Source organism: Bufo gargarizans, chromosome 2, assembly GCF_014858855.1.
Source record: "Bufo gargarizans isolate SCDJY-AF-19 chromosome 2, ASM1485885v1, whole genome shotgun sequence".
In the NCBI taxonomy this organism is placed as follows: Eukaryota; Metazoa; Chordata; class Amphibia; order Anura; family Bufonidae; genus Bufo; species Bufo gargarizans.
In genome coordinates, this window is record NC_058081.1 from 178,217,445 (window position 1) to 178,244,523 (window position 27,079).

A 27,079-nucleotide genomic window follows, 5' to 3' on the forward strand; every position below is an offset into this window, starting at 1 on the left:
GCGCGGCTCCCGGGGCGCTCCAGAGTGACGTCAGAGCGCCCCATGCGCATGGATGACGTGCCATGCGATCACGTCATCCATGAGCGTGGGGCGCCCTGACGCCACTCTGGAGCGCCCCGGGAGCCGCACGGACGGTACGTATGCTGCTCCCCCGCTCCCTGCTACACTTTACCATGGCTGCCAGGACTTTAGCGTCCCGGCAGCCATGGTAACCATTCAGAAAAAGCTAAACGTCGGATCCGGCAATGCGCCGAAACGACGTTCAGCTTAAGGCCGGATCCGGATCAATGCCTTTCAATAGGCATTCATTCCGGATCCGGCCTTGCGGCAAGTGTTCAGGATTTTTGGCCGGAGCAAAAAGCGCAGCTGCAACACGCCAGACCTGCAGGGTATGACGAAGTGAGGTCACGGTTATGGGCAATCGAGGGTACTCACTATATTTGAAGATCCCTGGGCAGGCGCGTGGCAGTGAAGGAGAGGTAGACACGGTTCCTCTGGGGCACGCTCTGGAGATAGGGACCAGGCCTGATGGTAGATGAGGTGCCCTGGATGTTACAGGTATTTTGTGTGCCTGGGGCAAGGTCCCTGTGGTATTCGTGACGCCAGTGCCTTTGGACGGTGGCACGCTGGTTGGTGGTTGGAATGATGGAGGTACACAAGTATATAGTGAACCAAACGTAACTTTACTGAACAATCCAACTTTGTACAGCAGGTAGTAGTACAGTCTTTCAAACACAGTTCCACAAGGGGGCTTATTCACACAATGGCAGGTAATAGTCATGCAAGATACGCAGAGGGTAAATTCACAAGCACTCAGCAGCAGGTTGTACTTTTCCTCAGAATCAATGTACACTGTCCTTTATAGAACTCCTGCTCTGGCTTTATCTCCCAAGGCCCGGATGCCTAAAAGGGTGGCTTAAATCCTTGGTTACTTTCTTCCTCAGGTATTAGATTCTTGCTGCACTTTCTAGTGTACTCTGCCCATCAGGGTTACTTAGCTTACCCTGGATCGCCTTCCCCTATAAGGTGGATAACTGCGGGTTTTCTCCCAGGAGGTTGGGTCCTGCAACTGGGGTGTCTTCAGAGCTAACTTAGGCTCTCTTGTTCTCAGGCAGGCTGGAGGTTCTCACTAGCCTCCTGGACATCACTAACAGCCAGGGCTATCCAGCTGTATGTCAGGAGCAGGTTTTTTAACCTCTGTCTTCTCAGACTCCTGACTCTGCACTAACTCTCCCAGTCTGGGCCTGGACATTTATACTAGGGGCTCCCTATCTCCCTCTAGTGTCTGGGATGTCTAACTACACCCAACTAGGCCTGCTGTTGCATCATACAGGGGTACATTGCATATAACAACACATTAAAACATACATTAAATGCAGAATTAAATATGACATTTCTGTTCCTTGTGAGTAGTAGTAACGCGCACACCATTTGACCCTTGTGTAGTGCCCACCCCTACCTAGTGGGACACTACACAGCATGCTGCAGTATTTTCTCCGGCCAAAAAAACGTTCCGTTCCGGAACTGAAGACATCCTGATGCATCCTGAACGGATTTCACTCCATTCATAATGCTTGGGGATAAAACTGATCAGGATTCTTCCAGCATAGAGCCCCGACGACGGAACTCTATGCCGGAAGACAAGAACGCAGGTGTGAAAGAGCCCTAAGGTGAGTATTACTCAGTCTGCTATTTGAAGGGTCCGTTATACAGAGGTTCTTAGTAGTGTTTTTGAGCACTTTTGTGGTTTTTGTGACTTCACAGGACACACAAGTGTTTTTGATACCACCATTTTGTTAATTATGCATCCTTTTTTGGGATGTCTAACATTATGACGTCTAGTTATGATGTCCTTTTACCAGAATCTTGACTATTTTCTCTATCTATACCAGGGATGCTCAACCTGTGGCCCTCCAGCTGTTGTAAAACTACAACTCCCACCATGCCCTGCTGTAGGTTGATAGCCGTAGGCTGTCTGGGCATGCTGGGAGTTGTAGTTTTGCAACAGCTGGAGGGCTGCAGGTTGGGCATCCCTGATCTATACTATAGAAGTGAATGTCTGTTTACTATAGGCATCCAGATGCCTGAATCATTTGATCCCAAATTTGGCATATAGGTAAATTGGGTGTCCAGGAAGGTTTTCATAAGGTCACCTGCACACGGGTGCGAATGTATGCACATAAGATCCGCACAAATTTCTTTGCAGACAATGTCTAATAGAGGTTTTTGGTGCGGATTTGATGCGGTTTTTCTGCAGATCTCACCCTTAGGCTTCTTGAACACGAACGTGCCCTGTTTTGCGGTCCGCAAATTGCGGATCCACAAAACACGGATGCCGCTCGTGTGTCTTCCGCAATTTGCGGCACAGAACAGACTGCCCATTATAGAAATGCTTATTCTTGTCCACAAAACGGACAAGAATAGGACATGATCTATAATTTTTGCAGAACGGAGCAACGGATGTGGAGAGCACACGCTGTGTGCTGTCCGCATCTTTTGCGGCCCCATTGAAGTGAATGGGTCCACACCCGAGCTGCAAAAAATGGGGCTCAGATGCGGAACCAAACCAGGTTGTGTGCATGAGGCCTTACATGGAAAAGGGTGAAGCCCGCTGCTAAAAGCGCGAGCATAACATGCTATTTATTTTGTAAACTGCATAACGGGTCAACTTCTGCCGGGAAAAAATTCTACGTTTGTGTAATCTCACATCCTTGCAGGTACTGTAATAGCGAAATCTGAGGGTGGCTTCACGCGATGCGGATTACGCGTTTTTTTCTGTGCGGATTTCATGCAGAAAAAGCGCAGTGTGATACAGTACCAGCAAAGTCTATGAGGTTAGACAAATCTCATGTACACTTTGCTTTTTTCTTATGTGTGGAAACTGACATGCTGCGTTTTTTTGTGTGGAAAATCTGCATGAAATTGGCACCAAAAAACCCCATAAAAAAGCACCATTTTCGGCACGTAAATCCGGGGGTGATTTCACATATATGTTTTTTTGCTGGCGTTTTTCTGCACTTTTGCATTTTTTATGTTTTTTTTTGCACCTGCAGTTTTGCAACTTTTGTTTTAGCAAAAACACCAGCTCCAGATGTCAACTGAAGGTCTATGGGAAATATGAAATGCAGGACACACAAGTGTTTTTTTGCTACTATACTTTTTCTTCATTCGGCTTCTCTTCAAAAACACAGCATGCTGTAGCTGTTGGCATTTTTTTTTTACTAATATTTTCACATCAGCTTCTCTATAAGGCTACATGCACACGACCATGCCGTTTTTTGCGGTCCACAAAACCGCGGATCAGCAAAAAACGGAAGCCGCCCGCGTGCCTTCCGCAATTTGCGGAAAGGAACGGGCGGCCATTGATATAACTGTCTATTTGCGGACAAGAATAGGACATGTTATATTTTTTTGCGGGCCGCGGAACGGAGCAATGGATGCGGACAGCACACGGAGTGCTGTCCGCATCTTTTGCGGCCCCATTGAAGTGAATGGGTCCGCATCCGAGCCGCCGATGCGGACCCAAACAACGGCCGTGTGCATTAGGCCTAAGGGAAAGTACCATGAAGAAAATGCTAGTGGTCAAACACACTGTTTTCGAAAAAATGCCCATAAAAGATGCAAAAACTGCAGAAAACAGCAAAAAAAGCAAAATAAAAACATGCACTTTATCTAGGTTTTCTTTATTATTATTATTATTATTATTTATTATTAAAGCGCCATTCATTCCATAGCGCTGTACATGTGATAAGGGGTGCACATACATAATACAGACAATTGCACTAATCATAAACAAGACTGTTTACAAACTGGTACAGAAGGAGAGGGCCCTGCCCTGTGAGGGCTTACAATCTACATCAGGGGTGGCCAACCTTACAGATAGAAAGAGCAAAAAAGAAGAAACGTATGACTGCCAGGAGCCACAAGCTATAAATTTACACAAGAGTCATCGTTTTTTTTTTCACCCTACAAGATGAACCTAGATTTTAACAAAGAAAAATAAGAGAAAAAAATATTTTTCATCTGATCTGAGATCTGATACATGCAGCAGGCTGAATCCAGCCTGCTTTTGTGGGAGGGGCGTAGGGGCTTCTTAAGCCCAAGCCGCCCAGCTCACCGGGTGCACGTCCTCTCTCGCCTGACGCTGGTAGGAGGAGCTGCACCCGTCACTTGCATTTACGGCCCGAAAGCTGCCTGCACGTGCAGCGGTTTCTGCACGCCAGAACCGCCAACTCCAAGGTAAATCCCCCCTCCGGTAACCTCATCCCCGTCCCCCACCCTCCTCAGCTCCCGCCCGTCACCCCGCCACCAGTCTCCTCCGCACCCCGCCCCGTCACTTGCCTCCTCTCCTTCCGCTTCCGTCTCGCCGGCTTGCGCTCCAACCTGGAGCGCATCACGTGACCGCGGCTCGGCGTCCCGGAAGTCGGCAGGAGCGGGCGCTTCCGTCTCTGGCCCCGGCTCGTCCTCCTCTCGCTCCCAGCGCTCGTGGATGCACGGATATCCACGAGCGTCGGGGGATTCCCCTAGCTTCAGCGGCTCTCCCCCCCCCCCCCCCGGACCCAGCCGGACCGCTGCCGGGGCCGTTGGTCGTGGGGGGGGGGAGGATATTGATAGCACTGCAATTGCAGAAGCGTGAACTGATTAGAGCCGAGTATAGGGCTTGTTTGGACTAGTTATATGTGCATGCTGCTTGATAATAAAGCCCTCCTCAGCCTCCTCAGCTCCCGCCCGTCGCCCCGCCGCCAGTCTCCTCCGCACCCCGCCCGGTCACTTGCCTCCTCTCCTGCCACTTCCGTCTCGCCGGCTTGCGCTCCAACCTGGAGCGCATCACGTGACCGCGGCGCGGCGTCCCGGGAGTCGGCAGGAGCAGGCGCTTCCTTCTCTGGCCCCGGCTCGTCCTCCTCTCGCTCCCACCGCTCGTGGATGCACGGATATCCACGAGCGTCTGGGGGGGAAAAGGGGGGGGGGCCTGGAAGACAGCCCAGCTTGCTGCCTGGCGTGCCCCTGCCCAGGCCCCCGCCACCCCCACTTCCTCCTGTCACCCTGCCCAGGCCGGTACCCCGCTCCCGACCGCGGCAGGGAGCCAGGGAGGAAGGAAAAAAAAAAAAAAAAAAAATCATGTTTCCCAACCCGTCCACCCTCCACTACTTTTCTGTCCGCAGGAACGCCCTGCTCTCTTCTCATCTCTTTCCGCTCTCTTAAAAAAAAAAAAAAAAAAAGTTCACAGGCAAGGCCTGTTTCCATCCGACATCGCCTGGCCGTGTCCTATCTCTCTCTTTGTTTTCCGCTCGGGTCACGCAACCCAGGTGTCTTCAAGGTGGTACGCCCACCTCGCATTCCCACACCTACCCCGGCCCTGGTACGCCCAGGCCCCACTTTGTCCCAACAGTCTTCTTCACAGGTACGCCCTGAACCGCCCTCAACCCGTCCACCCAGGATCGCCGGGCTCACATTTCTCTCAGCGTCCCCTCGCTACAACCCCATCGGTTCCGCAAGGACGCAACCCCATCCACGTGTTTTTCCACTCCTTGGCTCGCCGCTGCAGCAGTCACGCGCCATCCCCCGGCTCCGGCCCGGTCAAATGCCAGGAAACCTCTGGTCTCGCACCAGTTGCGCTTTCCTTAAATCAACACGTTCGGTCTTGTCCTTTCAGGTGACTAAGCTACTCCGTGAGTGCTCCCTTGGAATCCTTTGGCCCCCTGTTTTTTTTTTTTTTTCTTCTCGTCCAGGTAAGTAGCGGCCACGATTCACTATTCCGGCCGCCCGGCACAGCCAATCATGGCATCATATACTGTTCTTTTCAGGTGAACCAGGGATAATCTCGGCTTCGCCAGGTCTCTTCCGTCCCCTCTATTCACGGCATTAACAGCTCCAGCATCTTAAGGTAAGGTTATAAACCACGCCCAGTAAGGGGACCTCGCGTCCTCCGGCCTCGCCCCGACGCTGGGCACCTCCGTCCCGCCACGCGCTTCTCTCTGTAATACCACCCGCACCCACCTCGCTTCCCCCTCCAGCTTCCTTTTCCCTCTTCGTTTCAGCTCCAACATGTCCCACGTGTCCGACATCGAGGACGCTCTATCGATCGTGGAGTCTGCGGTATCGGAACGGGCAAGTCGCTCTTCTTACCGGACATGGACCATCCCCAAGATGATTGCCGAGCTGGACAAGCGAGGAATCCGCCATTCGGCCACAGCCCGAAAGGCCGAATTATATCACCTATTGTTTCCTGAGCCATCTACAGGGTCCACGGAGCAGATCCCCATGTCGACCATACAGCTGTCACTAACGCAGCTACACGCCACGATAAACAATTTGTCCAGTTCCATCTGTGACATGAATACCAGGCTCCAGGCAGTCGAAAGCAGGGACGCTTCACCTGCCGCACCCTCCAGTCCCGCCCCTGGTCCTTCCACTTCCCAGCCATCTTCCTCAGGTAGGTTGTCTGGGCCGCCCGAAATAGCCCCCTCCTTTTTCGTCCCCGAAAACCTGCGCAGGGACATTCTCGCAGGCAAGGACGTGAACCTGGCTGCGGTCCTCATCTCCACGCACGACACGGTGGAAAACCGGACCATCGCTTGCGGGGACGTGTCCGTAGTCCTGAAGGCCAAAGACGCGAGGTTGAACAAAAAACTCTCCATCCCAGAGTTCGTGCTCGCGTTCAGCCTCTACCGCGACATCATCTGCGCAGCACACCCAGCCAGAAGAGAGGAGCTGGACGCATATTTATACAGGGTCACGGAGCTTGGGCACAAATACGGAGGATTTGCATATTACGACTATCACCGGTCATTTTCGGCGAAGGCAGCTGCAGCCCTCGCCCAGTTCCAGCATATTACCAACTGGGCCTCCCTCGACATGGAGCTATTCTGCAGACACTTTGCAGGTCTCAGGTCTCCTTTTTGCTCCTTCTGCCAGTCAGTCCTGCACGCCTCCGATTGGTGCCCAAGCTCCCACGCCTCCCCCCTGCCAAAACAGCAGCCGAGCACTTCGGCCCCCCAGAAACCGGGTCCGCTCCTGGACAAATTGGGTCGCCCCATCGTGTACCTGGGAAAAAACCAGTTGTGCAACAATTTCAACTCCAGCTTCTGCAACTATAGCAAATGTAAGGCGCTCCACATTTGTTCCACCTGCTTCCGGGCCCACCCCCAGTCCACTTGCTCCCAGCGCTCGACCAAAAGCTGACTGGCCGACATTAATGTCCCCCTTCTCATCTCCCTCCTCAATACCCACCACGATCCCGCCTTCGTCCAATTCCTGCATTCCGGTTTTTCATCAGGCTTCCACACCGGCCTGGTCACCCTGCCTCGGGATTCCTGGGAGACCCCCAATCTCATGTCAGCCATGACGGACCCGGCCTCGGTGGATTCCCTTCTGCAGGTCGAGCTGCAGAAGGGTTTCATCATAGGGCCTTTTCCCACCCCTCCCTTCCAAGTCTACAGGGTGAGCCCCATTGGGTTGGTCCGCAGCAAAAATTCCAATAAAAACCGATTAATATATGATTTGTCAGCGCCTCATGCATCCAGCACCCCGAGCCTCAACTCGTTGATACCATCGGAAGAATACTCCATGCGCTATTCTTCCCTGGACGAAGCCATCCAACTCATCCTACAGGTAGGGGCAGGGGCTTGGCTCTCAAAAGCGGACATTTCGGACGCTTTCAAGCTTCTACCAATCCAGCCCCACCTCTGGAGGTTTCACGGGATCAAATGGAGGGACCAGTATTACTTTGCCACCCGCCTCACGTTCGGGTCAAAGAGCAGCCCCTGGCTCTTTGATCAGTTCGCCCAGGCCCTCCATTGGATCCTGGTAAACCACGGCAACTGTCCCAGAGTCATACACTACCTGGACGATTTCTTACTGGTCGAGAACCCAAACCACGTGCCCGACAGGTTGGAAAGCCTCCTCTGCATTTTTTCCGCCTCACAGGTCCCAGTGGCGCCATCAAAGGTTGACGGCCCTAGCACGGTCCTCACCTTCTTGGGTATCACGCTCGATACCTGCAGAATGGAAGCCAGACTCCCAGAGGACAAACTAGTCAGGCTCCAGTCATTCATTTCTGCTCACATCGGTTCCAGAACCATGTCCAAGGGCGAACTGCAGTCACTTTTGGGTTCTCTCAACTTTGCAACCCGCATCATGCCGCAGGGACGATCCTTCACAGCAAGACTCCTCCAGTTGTTACCCACAGCCTCAACCCAGGACTCGCTGATCCAACTGGACCGTGAAGCCCTGGCCGACCTGGACATGTGGAGGGTCTTTCTGTCAGCATGGAATGGCATCTCCATGTTCGTCCCTCACTGGAGCCCCACCTGCCCGACCGTGTACTCCGACGCGGCAGCATCCGTCGGGTTCGGCGCCTTATTCGGCCACCAGTGGTTCGCTGATTCCTGGCCCTCCCAGATCCTCTCAGACCCTCAAGCCATCCAGTCCTCTCCTCTCCTTGAATTGTACCCCATCGTGGCAGCAGCTCAAGTCTGGGGCAAAGTATGGAGCAACATGCCCGTGCGTTTTTTCACCGACAACCACACGGTCGTCGACATCATCTCCAAAGGCAGATCCAGTTCACCCAAAGTCATGCGCTTCCTACGCAAACTCACCTGGCTTGCCCTCAAGTACAATTTCCATGTTTCTTGCACCCACATCCAGGGTATCAGGAACGTCGCAGCAGATGCCTTGTCTCGCTTAAACCTGACTCTCTTCTTCCAGGTCATGCCTCTAGCCGACAGAATCGGGATTCCGCCCCCGGACTTCGGCTCTCTGATCCTGGACTAGACAGGCACCTAGTCATGGCTCATACTCTCATCCGCAAGTCCCTGTCCGAAAACTCCACAAGGAACTACCAGTCGGGTTGGAAAGCTTTCGAGGTATTTCGTCACCTTCACCCCAGGGGCAACGTAAGCGAAACCGCTTTCATCATGGCTTTCCTGGCATACTGCCACAAGGACCTACACCTCTCCTTCAGCACCATCAGATCGTATCTGTCAGGAGTCCAGCATCACCTCATGATCCGTCAGCCAGACAGCAACCCTATCTTTTCTTCCCACGCCATCAAAGCCACACTGCAGGGTATTCAAAAATGCTCTCACAAATCCGGACCCGCCAGGCAACCCGTCTCAGGGGACCTGTTCAGGAAACTCTCATCCTCCCTAGACGGCAGTCCTTTTGGCCCTTTCAGAAGCTGCATTCTCAAAGCCGCCCTCTACCTAAGCTTCTACGGCTTTCTCCGGCCCGGGGAATTCACCGGCACCTCTCCTCACAACTCAGGCCCGGCTCTAAACCAACTCACCCGTAGTCGCGAGCATTTCACCTTCACCTTGCCAGTCTCCAAAACCTCACAAATCGGGCCCCCAGTGCACATAGAATACTTCCCGACTTCCAACTCCTGGTGTCCCGTGGCCGTCCTCAACGGGTTACTCACCACACTGGGCAATCGGGCTCCCGCCAGCCCTCTCCTTCCTTTCCCGTCACGACCTCTCACGTCCTCGCAGTTTGTCAAACACATTCGCAGCCTCGCGTCCGGGTTAGGGTTCAACCCCCAGGCCATCACGGGCCATTCGTTCCGGATCGGAGCCGCCTCCGCCGCCTCCAAACATGGGGTCCCGGCCCATATCATCCGTAAGATGGGCCGCTGGAAGTCCTCTTGCTTCGCACGATACATCCCGCACCCGAAAGCCGAAATCGCTGCGGCTTTCTCTGACTTAGTTCTGTAGTACCATCTTTCACAATAAAGAGTCGCTCCTTACACCTTTCCTACTCGTATTTTGCCCCCTTTATTTGGCCTACCCTCGTCACGTGGCAACAGGCACACCACCAGCCACTGTAGCTAGATTAGGTTCAGTCACACTCCACAGGCTTCGCGCCGCAGCCAGGACCACAAAAATATTTTTTTCTTATTTTTCATTAGCGGAGAAAAAAAGAAAAAATATATTTTTCATCAGACCTCAGATCAGACTCCTAAATCAGATCCCCAATCTTCATCTGACCTAAAATAAGATCCCCAAACCTCATCAGACCCCCAAAATAAGACCCCCAATGCTCGGATCAGACAAGACAAATCAGACTCCAATTTCAGACCCTCAGTGCTCAGATATCCCCCCTCCCCATGCTCAGATCTCCCATTCTCAGATATGACCCCCCCATGCTCAGATCTGCCGCCCCCCATGCTCAGATCAGAACCTCCTATGCTCAGTTCTATAAATAAATAAAAATCTCTTCCCTCTCCTAATCAGGCACAGGGCTCCTGCTCGGTCGAGTACCTGCTACTCTGCGGGTCTGACACGCTCTCCGCTGTGACCTGATGAGCACAACGTCAGGTCATAGTGCGTGTCTCCACGTACTACGTTCTCATACTGTGTGCATCAGGATGTAGTGGAGAGTGAGCTGGAGCTACAAAGTAGCAACTGAGCCCGATCAGGAAAAGAGATCTGAGCATGGGGTGGAGAGTGAGCTTTCCTGGCTTCACAGCTAGAGCCTCACTTGAAGCAAAGAGCCGCATGTGGCTCAAGAGCCACAGGTTGGCCACCCCTGATCTACATGATATAGGAGAAGGATACAGTAGGTGCGGGTGAGGCTGGTCATGACGGTATAGAGGCAGCAGGGTCACTGGTTGTAGGCTTATCTGAAGAGGTGGGTTTTCAGGTTTCTTTTGAAGGTTTCCACTATAGGTGAGAGTCTGATATGTTGGGGTAGAGAGTTCCAGAGTATGGGGGATGCAAGGGAGAAATCTTTATGCAAAGATCCTTAGGCTTCATTCACACGTCTGTGATGACATCAGTGACAAGATGGTCAGTAGTTCATCTCTGAAGATGTCCGTGAAGAATCTGTTTGGTTCGTGTGTCCGTTTTTTCCTCCCCATGTGTCATCCGTATTCCATGAACTAGTTAATTTCCACAGCATCTCCTACAAATGGTCCGTGAAAACCAAGTACAAAACATGGATAGAATTTGTGTTGTGTCCATGGTTTTCGTGGACCCATAGACTTGTGTGTGAGGGATCAATAATCATGGGGAAAAAAATAGGACGTGTTTCCGTGATGTCACCATGGACCGTGGAAAACCGCTGATATATGAATACACTCCTCAGAATCAATGGGTACATGTGCTGTCCATCGAGACCATAGACAGAACACACCTGTGATTGACTGACATGTGGAGGCTTTAGGCAACCGTATCTGTTTGTGATCCGCAAAACGCAGACCCACAGAATACAGATAGCGTCCGTGTGTGTGGACCAGTGTTTCACTAGAACTGCCTATTCTCCACAAAACGGGCAAAAATAGGACATGTTCTATAAGGCCGAATGCACACGGCCGTGGTATCCCGGCCTGGCATCCTGCTGGTTGCTATGACGCCGTGCGCTTCATGCCGCCGCTGCACTACAGTAATACACTCGTATGCTGTCAGTAGGACGCCAGGCCAGGATACCACGGACCACTCACGTCCGTGTTTCACGGCTGTGTGCATTCGGCCTAATATGTGGAACAGACTTACAGATGCAGACAGGATGACATCTATGTGCTGTCTGCATTTTTTGCGGACCTGTAGAAATGAATGGGTCTGCGTGCCATCCACTGAAAATGTGGATCAGACACAAAAGAAAAATACGGTCGTGTGCATGAGGCTTAGGGCTCATGCACACAAATGTATTTTCTTTCCGTGTCCGTTAGGTTGATAAGTAATCATTACATCCATGGATCATTAATATTGTTACAAATATGGCCATCCCAGGCAGCCGGCTTGTTGACAGCTTTAATTATACCTGTGCCTTATTGATTACTGTTATGGTGACAAAGGATGAGCGAATATCATATTTTATGTTATGCAGCCCATAGACTTCTATTATGACGGAATGAATAACGGAATGCCTCTAAATGCATTCTGTCATAGAATTGCGTTATGGAATCCGTGGTAACAGAATCCATAACGCAATTCAGTAAATGCCACAACACGAACCGAAAACGAATTTCAAAATATGATATTCGCTCATCCCTAATGGTGATCAGTGGGATTATTAATAATTATTTTTACTTTGTTAACCAGTTAAATCCTTAATAGTGATGGCTACATGTACAATATTCAGAACTGTATGGCAGGTCAGCAGGATTGTAATATCATTCACAATTATGGGTGGGTAGTCTGTTTATCATTATCATCATCATCATCATCATCATCAGTATATCTAGAGCACTGTGATGTTTGATGGGACCTCCCTGGTTTTGTCATGGGCAGCCAGTTTCGGGGGGTGTCCCAGTAGACTGGGCACGGGATTGTGTTGGTGACAGCTGAAGGTATAAAGAAAGGAGCCACTGAGCAGCAGCTAATGGGATGGACACCAGGGTAATTAGCAGGCTGCAGAGAGGCTTCCTCTAAGGGGTTAACGGAGGAGGAGGAGGAGGAGTGCTGAGTGATGAGTAGAAGCAGAGCTGAGATCGTACATGCTGTTTGGAGTTAGCTGGTGAATGGATGATGCTTTCTACAGGGGAGAGCAGTGACTGTGCTGGGGGCTAGTGGAGCAGGATACAAGGGGTTACTATCCTCCTGATCCCCCTCCCCTCCTGACAGTGCACTGGAGGAGTACCTTCATTTGCAGAGCAGTCTGGCGCTGGCTATCAGCAGGGAAAGCTCTGATCTCCGGGACTTTCCATCTCCACCTTCTCCTCCTCCAGCAGCAGATCACAGCTGAGACAACGCTCATCCCCCGGCTCCAAATCCCCAGCTCCCCATGTCTTCTCCCTTTTGCCTCCCCTCCCCGTGTTTATCTGCCAGAGACTTCATCACATTGGGCTGTGGAGCTGACACTCGTGCTCTCACCCCGTGCAATGACAGGATGAGGTTCCTGGGAGCTTGTCCCTCAGTTACCTTATAGCCCACCATCCTTTGGGGTCTCCAGGAACCAGGGAAATAGAAGGCTATTTGAAATCAGCCGGCAAAGAAGGATTCACATGTACTGATAAGGCACCTGGAGGAGTCTTGTATGGACGAGGAGATCTTCAGAGCATGATCTGCACATATGGAGACCCCTAACACTAGGACCTGTTCCCTGCCTTTGGTCACTGACTAATGAATGGTACCCTTCCTCTCTCTGCATTCTCCAGGCTCTTGGAAGTAAAGGCTGAGTTCATTGCTGGGTACAGTGCACTCTGCCTATCCACTGCCTCCTGGATCATTCTTACTCTTCCTCAAGGTCTTCATGACTGCCCGCTATCCACTGTGACATCTCTTCTGGTATCCACTGTGACATCTCTTCTGCTATCCACTGTGACATCTCTTCTGCTCTTTTGATAAGGAGCTTTAGCTATTCACTGATAATCCTGGGGGTTCTGGTCCAGGCTGCAGCTGGTTTGCAATCTCAATTGTGGAGGTCTCTGTAAGGTCCTATTGGGTATATTTGGCTACCTGTAGAAGGTCATCACTTGCTCATGATGCCACTAAGTGCCCTTCCTGGCACCCGCTCTCTAAGCCCTGCTGCTCTGTCCCGGAGCCTCTCCCGCCTTCGGGAATACCGAACTCGCTCCAGGATCATGCTATCTCTTGGGGTCTCCCAGATGGTGCTCGGATGTCTCATTGTGGCTGTCAGCTTTGCAGCCCTGGCTCTTACTACCTCTGCCAGGGTAAGGCACTCATGTCCATTCTGGGCAGGATTTTCGGTAAGTACTTTTTAACTATCATTCTATAAGACCGCCTTCACATAGTGTTTGGTCAGTGATTTCCATCAGTGATTGTGAGCCAAAACCAGGTGCAAGTTAGACAAAGATACGGTATAATGGATAGATTCGCTCCTGTTCAGTGTTTTTGACCTGCACCTGGTTTGGGGGCTCACAATTAGTGCTGAGCGAACTTGTGTTTTAAGTTCGGCATCTAAAGTTCGGGTTATCGAAGAATCGCATTATGGATTCTAAATTCTGTTATGGTCCGTAGTAGCGGAATCCATAACGCGATTCTTCAATAACCCGAACTTTAGACGCCTAACTTAAAACACAAGTTCGCTCAACACTACTACTCACAATCATTGATGAAAACCACTAGGAACAGTGTGTGAGAACAGCCTAATCGTGAATATCTCTCATTCATACACTACAGCATTTCCTACGGTATTTTTCTGCAGCAAGGTGAACTGAATATCAGTTTAGAGGATGAGAAACTTTTATTTTGCTGGACTAAAGTTGGCTAAACCTCATTCAGAAGCCTTTTCCAGAATTCATGTAAATGCTGCTACATTCCTATCTCTAATAATACAATATTTGTAGCAATCTGGGTTCTTTTCTGATAGATCGTTCCAGCAATCTATTAATGACCACTAATGGCAACGAAAACATGATTATGTGAACTGGTAGCCTATTGGAAAATATTGTCCATAGTCATTTGTACTAATAATATATATAATCATTGCTCAGTAACATCAAATCTTCACACCGGTCTTACCTCATGTGTGGTCTAAACCATGGACCAAAATAGAGTACTACAGGCTAGAACTCCATGGCAACAATGCCAGGCTGGTGCTCTGTGCCAGAATTTCCAAGAATCATTGGCGGATGCCTACTGTGTCACCGTACTGTATAGCCATGATGGTCCCTGGTTTCATGTGAGGATAACCTGTATGAGCAGACGTATCTCTTCATGTCTGTGCTTCAGTTTTACTTTTAGTGTTGAAGTGCTTTTTTTTTTTTGTAAAACTGTACTTTCGAGATATATTCAAATGCCATTTGATTCAGATTTAGACCACAAATAGATGCAAGAGTAATTGTAGATTGCAATGTCTGTAGCATAGATTGCCTGAATGTGGATCCTTATGGCGATGGAGGAGAACATATTGAAATGTCAGATGTACGGTAGTTCAGGACCATTCCTTCTCTCAAAAGCTATTTCCACAGAAACTAAAAAGTTACCTGCAATGAGTCCTCATGGTGCCATCTGTCAAGACCAAGGAGGTGTCGGCTCTAGTCATCTTGGTAGCCTATGGGGTTGTGACTAGTGTTGAGCGAACTTGTGTTTTAAGTTCGGCGTCTAAAGTTCGAGTTCGGGATATCGAAGAATCGCGTTATGGATTCCGCTACCACAGACCATAACGGAATTTAGAATACATGACGCGATTCTTCGATAACCCGAACTTTAGACGCCGAACTTAAAACACAAGTTCGCTCAACCCGAATTGTGACCCAGCTTTTCCAAAATCTTAAACGACTAATTTAACTAATCCCTACACCATATCCCTGAATAATGAAGTAGATGTGCTGTTCAGGGCATTTGGAAACTTGGAAATACCGTAATGACAGAAAAGGACAAATGAAAGAGCAATATTTAGCCCTGTTCAGTTGGAACCTGTATAATGTATATAATGATGCCTTCATACGCGGCAGGTTTTGTTCCAGAAAATTTCTGCAACTGAAAACGAGTTCTATTTATCTGAATGGAGCTTGTAGAAATCCATGTGCTTCCCGCTAAATCAACCCCAATCAAGTGAATGGAACTGATTTTCAGTCTTAGAAATTTTATGCAACAAACCTGCACGATGTGAAGGCACCATAAAAAAGGATTGTCTTTTAAGATTGGCCCTGGCTCCCAACACCTCTGGCATATAGCTGATATTGCCATTCATATGAATGTACATTAAATGTCACATACAGGAGGTCCCAAGTAAGGGAACCCCTCTGTGATGTCCATATGCCCTGATATGGATCGTCCCTTTAAGCCTCCCTCTTAAAGAGAAGATTTGGTGGTTAGTGAGACCAAATGATAAACTAGAAAATTAGGAAATATAAGTACAATAAATACTCCTAAATCTGCCCCATTTCCTGCTACACTGATGTGCAGTGCTCTATGCCAGTATAAGAAATAGTGCATCAAACAATTGTCAGCAAATGAAAGCTATTCCTCGCTCCCCCACCATACACATGAACACTCGGCTGAGTATGCATGTGTTCTCAATAGAGAAAGGTGAGTAAGCTGCTGCCATGTATATCTAATGGTGGCCTTTGCACTTGAGAACAAAGGATTGGACATGTTAAAATCTATCTAGCATTAAAGGGACATGTCTGTCAGAAAGCAATATTTCTTTTTAACTCAATATACATTGTTTTGTCGTTTTCTTTTTGCCAGTACAAAGCTATTGAAAATTAATACAATATATTTCTACTTTTGCCTGTTTAGCAGTTAACACAAATGATAAGACCTCCTATATAGATAGGTAACCTATGGTTAGTTTACTGCTGCTGTGATAAGAGGATGATATCTGTTTTTGAAATGGTAGATTAGTAGAATCAGGATAACCGTATGACAGCTCTTCGGTTCTCTTAGTAGTTCTAGATGAAGATGTCCACACTTAGGGCTCATGCACACGGCCATATGTATTTTGCGGTCCGCCAAATATGAATCCGCAAAAAATATAGATGATGTCCGTGTGAATACCGTATTCTGCCGAACGGAACAGCTGGCCCCTAATAGAACAGTACCATCCTTGTTTGTAATGCGGACAATAATAGGACATGTTCTATTTTTTTGTGAAACGGACATACGGAAACGGAATGCACACAGAGTAACTTCCGCTTAAATTTCTTTGTGGACCCATTGAAATGAATGGTTCCGCATACGGTCCGCAAAAAAAATGTAATGGATACGAAAATTAAATAAGTTAGTGTGCATGAGCCCTTATCAGTGTGTGATCAATGTGCAGTCCTCCAGCTGTTGCACAACTAAAACTCCCAGCATGCCCTAGTAGCTGTAGGAATGCTGGTAGTTGTAGCTTTGCAACAGCTGGAGGGCCACAGGTTGGGCATCCCTGCTCTAATTGAGTCACTCATCCTCCTTCCCTCTCAGGCAGCGGTGAATGGTCTGACTGAGAAAGTCAAGCTAGGCTATTTGCTGTGCTAATAGTCCAAACAAAGAGTTAAAGAGCCAATGCAGGAAGTAGAAAATATGAAGTGACCAAAAAATTCAAGAAAACATTGACCCATTTTTATAAAAAAATGTTAATATGTGATAAAATAATTGATGGCAGTGTCTCTTTAAGCATTTATCAAAGTATCTTAACTCTGCTGCTTATCAGATTAAGGCCTCATGCACATGACTGTATTTTATGTCCGTGTCAGATGTGGATTTTTTGTGAATTGCACATTCATTTCTATGGCTCAGCTAAACAACCGGACAGCACTCAGATGTCACCCGTGTGTTGTCCGCATCCGTATGTCTATTCCACAAGTTATAGAATATGTCCTGTTTCTTGTCCGTATTGGGTACAAGAATAGTCATTTCTAGTAATGGGAATGAGAAAAATGCAGAATGCACATGAAAGGTGTCCTTATTTTGAGGATCTGTGGTTTGAGGATTGCAATAAAGACATGATCATGTGCATGAGGCCTAATGCTTAACATATCCATGACGAAAATAATACAGTATATAGTGAATTGTACGCTTTATTGTTCTCTGTGGGGAAGAATGTAGACACCAGCAGGCTCGGACTGGCCCACCGGGGTAGAGGGGAATCCCCCGGTGGGCCCCTGAGCAACGTGACCCTCTAGTCTCCCACCTCCTGCTCAAGTGGCACATAACACAGTAGACTTCCTGCACTACATACATATATTCAATGTACAGCACCTCAACCAGCTGATGAGCCTATAAAAAAACTTGATATTAAAGAAACTCCCCAGTTTATTATTATAGACACGATCAGAGCTGAGATGACTTCTAGGTATAGAGGAAAGCTGCCAGTGTCCTCTTCTCCCCAGATCTACCTTCTCGAAGTTACTGCAGGGACCCCCATATTCAGTCATCTGTAGGATCTTGCTGCTGTGTGAGCAGGTAATATTTGAATGTATCTGTGCAGTGGGCCCCCAAAATATATTTTATTGGTGGGCCCTAGGCACCCAAGTCCAACACTGGACACCAGGGTGTTGGCAGTGTTCAGATTAATTTTATAGAGCGCATGGTACACAGCGTAGGTCATTTGGTTTTCCATGAACTTTGACCATGGTGTTTCAATATGTGCCATAAGGGCATTAGATTGTAAACCTTTCTGTGAATCTTAATAAGTACATTCTCTGTACAGAACTGTCAGCGCTATAGAAATGCTGGATTATAGATAATCCTAGTATACATGTCAATAGCCAATAAATTAAACCGGTTCTTTTACTGCAATTGTTTATTCTGGCTTTTTTCATTACATTTAATCATTCCTTTACTTGAGCGGCCTGCCCACCCCTTCTTCTGCCTCTACGTACTATTGCATGAAGTTTTGTATGCGGAATCTTGGGGTGTGCATTTGTCAAAAGCTGATATCTGTGCTAGCATCTGGCAAAGATTTCAGGTAAAATTGTCCACTGATTTTTCTAGTATAAATAATGTTAAATCTGTTGGGTCATGTAGGTCCCATTCTTCCCAACCCACACCCCATCCCTCCCATCCAAACCCCATCCCTCCCATCCAAACTTTAACCAGGAAAAAGTTGCACATTTTTGTGTAAAAGGGGCCTTGCTCACATTTGCAATTTATGCTTTCTTATACACTGCCCGTCCAAAATAAAAAATCGCCACCAAAAATATTTTGTTGGACCGCCTTTAGTTTTGATTACGGCACACATTCGTTGTGGCATTGTTTCGATAAGCTTCTGCAATGTAACAAGATATATTTCCATCCAGTGTTGCATACATTTTTCACCAAGATCTTGCATTGATGATGGTAGCCTGACTGCTGCACAAAGCCTTCTCCAGCACATCCCAAATATTCTCAATGGGGTTAAGGTTTGGACTCTGGTGGTCAATCAATGTGTGAAAATGATGTCTCATGCTCCCTGAACCACTCTTTCACAATTTGAGCCCAATGAATCCTGGCATTGTCATCTTGGAATATGCCCGTGCCATCAAGGAAGAAAAAAATCTATTGATGGAATAACCTGGTCATTCAGTATGTTCAGGTAGTCAGCTGACCTCATTCTTGGAGCATATACTGTTGCTGAACCTAGACCTGACCAACTGCAGCAACCCCAGATCATAGCACTGCCCCCATAGGCTTGTACAGTAGGCACTAGGCATGATAGGTGCATCACTTCATCTGCCTCTCTTCTTACCCTGATGCGCCCATTAATCTGGAACAGGGTAAAGCTGGACTCATCAGACCATATGACCTTCTTCCATTGCTCCAGAGTCCAATGTTTATGCTCCCTAGCAAATTGAAGCCTTTTTTTTCTGGTTTGCCTAAATGATTAGTGGCTTTCTTACGGCTACACAGCTGTTCAGTCCCAATCCCTTGAGTTCCCTTCACATTGTGCATGTGGAAATGCTCTTATTTTCACTATTGAACATAGCCCTGAGTTCTACTGTTGTTTTTATTCAATTTGATTTCACCAAACGTTTAAGTGATCGCCAATCATAATCATTCAAGATTATTTTCCCACCACATTTCTTCCTCGAATACAATGGGTCCCCACTATCCTTCCAGTTTTTAATAATGCATTGGACAGTTCTTAACCCAATTTTAGTAGTTTCTGCAATCTCCTTAGATGTTTTCTCTGCTTGATGCATGCCAATGATTTGACCCTACTCAAACAGACTAACATCTTTTCCACGACCACGAGATGTGCCTTTCGACATGGTTGTTTAAGAAATGAGAAGCAACTCATTGCACCAGTTGGGGTTAAATAACTTGTTGCCAGCTGAAAGATAATCGCCCATGCAGTAATTATCCAATAGGAGGCTCATACCTATTTGCTTAGTTAAATCCATGTGGCGTCTTTTTTTGTTTGTTGGACAGGCAGTGTATATTGCAATTATAATGATCATTGATGTACCTCCAGTGTTTGCAGACAACGGAGATCAGGACTTGACCCCATCTCGATACCTTTAAAGCTCTACTGTCTTCCATTGCGATATGAGAGTCAGGGCCTCTTGTCACAGTCAATCTAAAAATCACTAGTTTTGTGCTTTTTGGATTTCTTCTGTCCACATGGCATCTTCATGTCTCTGCTCCACCTTATTATACTGCAGCATTTAGTCACCCCGTAGATTATGTTGCAGTGAATAGTCGCAAACCATGATTTTTTTTTTTTCTTTTGGTGCGAGGAAGGACCTGGCTGAATTCTGAGATTTTGTCAGGGGGCTGGGGGCTGAAGGTGGGGTCTACCTGTTCTCTAACAGGTCACATTTTACAGATATTGTAAGTTTGGGCGATTAGATCCATGGTTGGGCTAGTTTTTGCAGCCATAATATAATTTTGTGGGGCTGATCTAAGATTTCATGCAGAGTTGTGTGCAGGAGGCTGTATAGCAGCATACAGAATCCTTGGAGCCCTCAGTAGGCACGGTGGTGGTTAGTACAGCACTGTATTATGGTATTATTCTCCACTAGAGGGTTGTACAGAGCCATAATATGGAGGCTGTACATAAGAACACAATACAGGAGCCCTTAGTTGTATACCTGTTTTTGATATAGGGAATTTAATAAGGGACACATTAATAAATATTTAGGGGGGAATTTATCATTTGCAGTCCTTTTTAATGTAATTTTTACTTTTAATTTTCTGGTATATCATACATGTGCCATAAACATGATCTACTTGCCAAAACAGCTCTACTTACCACTCTACTTTTCAAAGTGACGTGGGGTGCAGTAGATCACCAAAAATTGCAAGGTTTAGCTAAAAAGTTGCATGTAACAACACTAGCGACTTTTTCATGCCACAAATCTGGCACAAGTCTTGATAAGAGTCCCCTTTCGTATCTAGATTTGCTCCAGTGCTCCCATAAATGCATATATTCATTGTAAAGTACTGTAGAATACGCTGACAATTTCTAATTAACAGAGGTTTATGTACCAAGACCATATTTATATCACATATAAAAAATATCACGGCAAGTTGCATCTCAAAAGGTAATCGCTTATGACTTGTATGACAAAGTGTAAAAAAATATGGTACAGGTAACAATGTGAAATAGGAGATTGTATGGACATGTTCTTTGTGTTGCTGAAGCAGTGTAAACGACTGGGAACAGAAGTATCTCATTGATTAATAGTCATGAGTTTGCTTCTGGTTCATGATACAGACTTTTGCCAGTTTTGCACAAATCTACAGCCCCCAGTTGCCTTCTTTCTTTTCTGTTACTGGTTTCTCATCCAGTGCTACTTAATTTATGGAGAAAAGAAAATGAGCTGTGATTCTGTTTTTCCCCTGAGGCGACCTGCAGAGCAGCCGGCAAATCTGCCGCAGATGCTTCAAGGACAAGGGCATTTTACTTATAGAAAAACTGTGAACCGAACCTTTCTCCAGCAGGTTGGGGAAATACAGGTTGACCAAGCGCTCTTTGTGCACTCTGTTCACAAAGCCATCTGCAAAGGTGTCAGTGCTCAGTATGGCTTGTATGAGAGGAACTGTGCAGCTCTAACTAAGCACCACAAGTCTCTGCTTCAGACTTTTATTGGCTCATAATCCTAGTCATACTTGTTGCGACTTTATAGCTCGTGTAATTCTGTGGGTGAGAAATATATCCACCTTTCACAGAAAATCCAGTAAGGAAAAGGAATTTTATGAAACGGTGAAGTACAAGATAGCGGTATTTATTGTATCTGGTCTGTTGTATGTTTTTCTATAGTCTTCTTTCTTATAGAGGCAGAGATTATACATCGTGTTACCTAGATTTGTCTTTCGGTAGCTAGCCATAACTGATAAATGAAAGAGACAACTGAACTGGTAACAGAAGCTATTTAAAATTAAGTTCCTTAAAGGGAGTCTGTCAGCTGGACTAAAGGGGTTGTCCGGGCTACAGATATTGATGACCTATCTTCAGGATAGGTCCTCAATATCAGATTGGTGGGGGGGTCCAACTTCCAGCACCCCATGCTGACGGGCTGTTTGAAGGGGCTATGGAGTTCGTGTGAGCGCTCCACCTTCCTCAATATTTACCTGCACACCGACTTCCTTGTAGCGGTGGTACAGTGTAATTAGAGATGTCCGTCCCATTCCAGTAAACTGGAGAAGACGCTGTAATTACACTGCTCCGTTGCTACAATGGAGAGGTTGTGCAGGTAAACATTACAGAGGACGCAGCGCTCTCAAAAGTGCCACGGACCTTTTAAACAGCCGATCGGCAGGGTTGCTGGGAGTTGAGTCTATGCCAATCTGATATTGATGTACAATCTTGAGGAGAACCCCTTTTAGAATTACTATCTGCAGTACTAATGAGTAGTATTGCAGATAAGAAGTCCCAATTGCTACTTTTTATTTTTATATCGTCTCTGTCCCCCTGCTGTGCCCTGGCAAAGCAGCACTAGATTACATTGTCTGGACTGCTGAGCTTGCGCACATAATGAAGAGGACGTCTACGTTCAAGCACTGCAGTCTATACCTTGTATTTCCGCTGAGTTTTGAGAGCTCACAGCGATGTAATAGGATGCAGTATCACATACTACTGGCAGATCAGTGTTGCTATGGCTGGTGTCACCCGGTGCGGTAGAAAATTGTGTCACCCCCCCCTCCCCCCAGAAGCAATAATAAAGAGATAAAGAGAAAAAAAAAGAAGTCACTAAGTCAACTCCAGTCAGATATCTGCATAGACCAGGAGTCTTGGTCTATGTGCAGATATCTGATTGGAGCTGACTTCTTCTTTTCTCTTTTGCACATAAATGGTTAAACTATATTCCTTAGTAAAAAAATGACCAGTCCACACCACACCATGAGGCCCCCCCTGAGCAAAGATTAGTAAATGTGGCCCCAGCCCACAGTTCAGCAGACAGAGAGAACCCCTTATGTCTCTCGTCTCTCTAATGATCCACCACTAATGGGGTTATTTAAATTACTGGTGGATTATTAGAGAGACGAGACATAAGGGGTTCTCTCTGTCTGCTTAACTGTGGGCTGGGGCCACATTTACTAATCTTTGCTCAGGGGGGCCCTCATAAATATAGACCCACATGGTGTGGTGTGGACTGGTCATTTTTACTAGGTAATATAGTTTAACCGTTTATGTGCAAAAGGGAAAAAAAGAAGTCACTAAGTCAGCTCCAATCCGATATCTGCATAGACCCAGAGTCTTAGTCTATGTGCAGATATCGGATTGGAGCTGACTTCTTATTTTCTCTTTTGCACATAAACGGTTAAACTATATTCCTTAGTAAAAATGACCAGTCCACACCATGTGGGTCTATATTTATGAGGGCCCCCCTGAGCAAAGATTAGTAAATGTGGCCCCAGCCCACAGTTAAGCAGACAGAATCCTGCAGGGCAGCCACTGCGGCGCCCCACCACTCACCAGGCTGCAGTGAATCACACCCCCATCCCCCTTTACCACGTGACGGCGCGACTTGCTTGCTTGTGAAGTTTAGAAGTTGAACTTGTGAGTGAGAACTCCTGCGCCGGCAGGTCGCGGGTGACACCCCATCAGACTGGTGTCACCCGGTACGGCCCGCACCCACCGCACCCCCATCGCAACGCCACTGTGGCAGATAATAGTCCTTAATCCAGCTGACAGATTCCCTTTTAATATACAGTGAAACCCCTCCGAAAGACCACCTTTTTGAGAAGACTTCTTATCTAGACCAGATGTCTTGTGATAGATTTTCAGTTCCAGCATACTGGCCACCTTCTTTGAGAATATCATCCCTAGAAGTCCCTGAAATTGTAGGCTGTCGCCTCAAAGAAGTTTCACTGTTTTATTACTATTATTTTTTATCAAAATTGTTCATTTTAGTTGCAGCTGATGGAGAAAAGTGTGGTTTCAGGACACTCATTGAAATGAATGTATAACCATATATCTCATGATTATGCTACATAATTCACCAGGACAGGAGTCACATTCTGCTATATGCTTTCCAGTCTTTGAAGACAATATAGACTCCAGAGCTCCCATTCTTCTTTGGATTTTCTCTTATCCCCCATGCTTGAATCCTACTTCCTGGTTTGGCATATGTCTGCTAGCCCATCATGCCTTAAGACAGTAAGATGTATCCTGACATCAGTAAGTCACCTGACACTAACCATACCCCTTGAGTGGCTGTTAAAGGAGGGAAAAGGAGTGAAGTCCACTTGATCGTCCTACATTACAAGGCTCCAATGCAGGATGTAACCTACAGCAACCAAATATCAAAACATATTTGCCACAGGGTGCAATGGTTAGCTAATAAATGTAGAATTAGGCAGTTTTAATAAATGGTGGTATTTGGGGAAAGCTATATAACAACGATATCAGTTGGGCAGAACGTATTTACGGTATATTAAAGGCACAACCACTTTAATGTATTTTGTTAGTAACTTGCAAAACTAATATTTTAGCCTTATTTGGAACTCTAATCATTGCAAAAATAAACTAGAGAGCCCCTTTAAAAAAATAATAATAATTCAGCCAGTGCACGGGATATACATTTTTCAGGGATTAATGAGAATAATTACCATACAGCTGGATCTGTATTCACAGGCCAATACCTCTTTAGCAGTAGACTTTTCTACTACTAATCAATTAATAAGAGAATGGAACTGGGGCACATAGAGTTTTTTAATATTATGTACTGTATTTACCTCTGTCAGGACTAATCACAGTTAGTTTCTAACCATTTTTTGCGTTAGCAGCCATATACTGTGTATATAAGTCTATGAACAAACACTTGTAGGAATGTTACCATGTGCTTTTTTACTAAAATTCTTTTTGTGCTACATTTGGTAGTTTAGAACTGCACAAAAGTGAATATGACCTTAGATGAGTACATATTGTACCATGTACAATAATGACTACAGTTTTATAATTGTGGTGTTCGGTACATGTAGTGAATGTAGCGACTTTGTGAGATACCAATTTCCAGGACAATACATTGGAAACTATGATGAAATCAGAAGATTTGTTTAGATTTCTCTCAAAGTATTCCTGATTTGCATCTCAGCTTTGAGAAGCCAATTAAAGACCATCTGTCATTGTTTTTGAGTCATAATCTATGTGAGTCTATAAGGTGATCTCTGAAAAGTATAGGTAATTGATTTTGTATGTCCTGGGAAATTTTAATTAGGCATGAATGAGTCTAAAGAATTTTCGTATTACTGGAGGAGTCAAAATGGTGTGGCTTGAATACTAAGGCTTGGGCTACTTGGAGACTTTGGTTGGTACAACCAAATATCACTTTGTAGCACTGCATGAATCATAAATAACACGGGTGAAAGTTGCCTCTGCCCAACAATTCACTGGTCATGGCAACGGCAACTTTTCACTGGACAAGGATAATTATAGAAGAGAGAGATACCTCCCCCCTTCTAGGGAATCCCTCATAGAGGTATCTTAGGGAATGTGTAGTGAGGTTCCCTCATTTCTCCCCAGCAAGGATCGCATCTGCAGGAATTTATAAAATTCCCTATGGGGAATCTGGTAGGTCTCATGTATGTAGGAGAAGGTTAACATATTGTCTGGACCCATCATATCCTGGGCCGTTTTAATGCCTTGGGTAGTCCAGGTCTGGAGATCTAGTCCCGGGACATGGTTTGTTAAGCAAGCTGTAGATATGATGGAGGCAGGTATGGTCCTCTTGTCAGTTGACACATCGTTTTTCCAGGCTGTTACAGGTACCTGCACCGCGGACAGTGGGGATGTATGTAGACCCAACCCCCATGCCGTCCCTATCAGCGGGGAGCGAAGGATAGAGAGGTTAAGCGAGGTCTTCTCTATCAAGACCCAGTGTTTTTCTTCAGAGTCTTTCCACCAGTGGACTAGTTGTTCTAGTAGACAGGCTGTATAGTAATGTTTCAGGTTCGGTACCCCCAGTCCTCCCATAGTTTTATGCATGTTACAGTCGAGTATACCACTCTAAGGGGTTTAAAGTCCCAAATGAAATCCATAATTTGTCTTCGGGCTTTCTCAAAGAAAGATTCTGGGACTTGGTTAGGGAGGGTTCTGAAAAGGTAAAGGAGCTTGGGCAGCAGCAGCATTTTGTATGCCGCCACCCTGCCAAACCACAAGATTAGGTAGGACTTCATGTCCCTGATATCTTTCTGCAATCCCTCGAGTAGGGGGGGGGGGGGAATTGGTGTGGAACGTCAGTGACATGGGGTCAGTTAGCCTGATTCCCAAGTATGATATACTTTGCTGTTGCCAATCTAGAGGGTACAGGTCTTTGAGCTGCAACAACTGATCAGGGGGAATATTTACCTTTAGGCTCTGGGACTTATCTAAATTTAGTTTGTAGTAGGAGATTCGGCCAAAAGTGTCTAATAGGCTAAATACTCTTTGAAGGGAGGTCCAATAATGTCATCCGCAAAGATCGCAAGCTTGTGCTCTTTAGATCCCACTGTGATGCCTGATTATATCCAGGTCCCGACAGATTAATTCTGCCAGGGGTTCAGTAGACAGCACAAAGAACAAGGGGGACAGCGGGCACCCTTGTCTGGTGCCATTTGTCAGGGGAAAGGCAGTAGATAAAGCTCCATTAGTAAAAACTTTGGAACAGGGGTTAGAATATAGAGCAGAAATGGCCGAGTAAATCGGGCCAGAGAACCTAAATTTCTGTAACACCGAGAAGGCAAAAGGCCAGATAATTCGATCAAATGCTGTCTCTGCATCCAGCATCAGGAATGTAGTCGGGGTATCTGAGGTTTCTGCAAGTTGCAGAAGTGACAGAAGTCTCCTGGTGTTATCCGGAGCCTGTCTGCCCGATATAAAACCAGTCTCATCTATCAAAATCAATGAGGGGATGATTGACAGTAGCCTGTTCGCTAGAATCTTTGCATGGATCTTGACATCACAATCCAGCAGTGAGATTGGCTGGTAGCTGATAGTCTGTAAGGGCGATTTACCTGGCTTTGGGATAGTTACTATGAGTGCTTTCAGCATTTCCGGCGGAAAGGAGCCTGATTCCATTGCTGTAGAGCAGGGGTAGGCAACCTCCGGCACTCCAGCTGTTGTGAAACTACAACTCCCAGCATGCATAATTGCTCTGCCCTTCTCAGAACTCCCACAGAAATGAATGGAGCATGCTGGGAGTTGTAGTTTCACAACATCTGGAGTGCCGGAGGTTGCTGATCCCTGCTGTAGAGTATACAGAAATGAGATGGTTAATGAGAAGAGGGCCATATTTTTTGTAGTATAGGGAAGAAAATCCGTCGGGACCCGGAGCCTTATTAATAGG